The sequence below is a fragment of the Penaeus vannamei genome, chromosome 20 (assembly GCF_042767895.1).
Source record: "Penaeus vannamei isolate JL-2024 chromosome 20, ASM4276789v1, whole genome shotgun sequence".
NCBI lineage: Eukaryota > Metazoa > Arthropoda > Malacostraca > Decapoda > Penaeidae > Penaeus > Penaeus vannamei.
The window spans coordinates 6,834,746-6,835,698 of NC_091568.1; positions in this window are offsets into that span (position 1 = coordinate 6,834,746).

Here is a 953-nt window from a genome sequence, read left to right on the forward strand (position 1 = left end):
GAAGGGGGGATTAACGGTGAAGTTAAGAGAGAGGGAGGTTTAGGATGGTAGTGATAGAAATAGCGGGAGTGTAAAGGAACGTGGTATAGGTGGGAAGCGTCGGAAAGAAAAGTTTGTTCATAATTTAAATCTAATTTATTTAAATATTCCAAATATCCTTAATAAAATGTATATTTAAACCGAGCCTAAATAAATGCACTTAGTAATATGCGAAATTAACGTCGATATAGCGTCGGTTTATACACTGGAAGATAATAAGAATAAGAAAATATACCAAATATATGGCAATACTTGTAACTCTAGCCACGTGGCTTAGTATGGTTAATTTAAAGAAAAATGGCCTAGTTCACCCACATAAATGAAAGATTTAAGCATACTTAACGATTTATGCTAACTAGGCTAGCATGAGAGTTAGAAAAAAAACACGTCAGAGAAAGAAAGTGCACTTCGCAAGTGATAAAAATGGGGATGGATTCTTGTGATGATCTACCATGACATGGTAGATAACAGAAAGACGGAAAGAAAAATGCACTGCACGGACACTTGTTCAGATATTTGAAAAAAACACTGCACTTTGTGAAAAAACGGCATGCACACATAGGCGAAGAAAGGAAAGAAAGGAAATTGCCAATGGTGTACTTACAGTTTTTCGGAGGCTTTTTCTGTTGTTCGTGTCATCCGCCGCTTGCCACCAGTTGTCAGGGCTCTTTGTGTTGCCCTGATTTGGTGGGTTATGGAGACACTATTCTGGTTCAGCTGTTTATTGATAGGAGGTGGCTGGAAGTAGCGTGGCGCGGGTTATGCAGGGCAAGCGAAGCCCAAGAGGGGCGCCGATGGGCGCGTGGGGAGCGCCCCCTAAGGAGAGGTGTGGTCTGGGTCGTGGGCCCCGGTCAAGTGTGCTGGGTCAACTGTGCTGTAGGTTTCGAGCGCTGGTCGCGGGTCCCTAGCAGTGG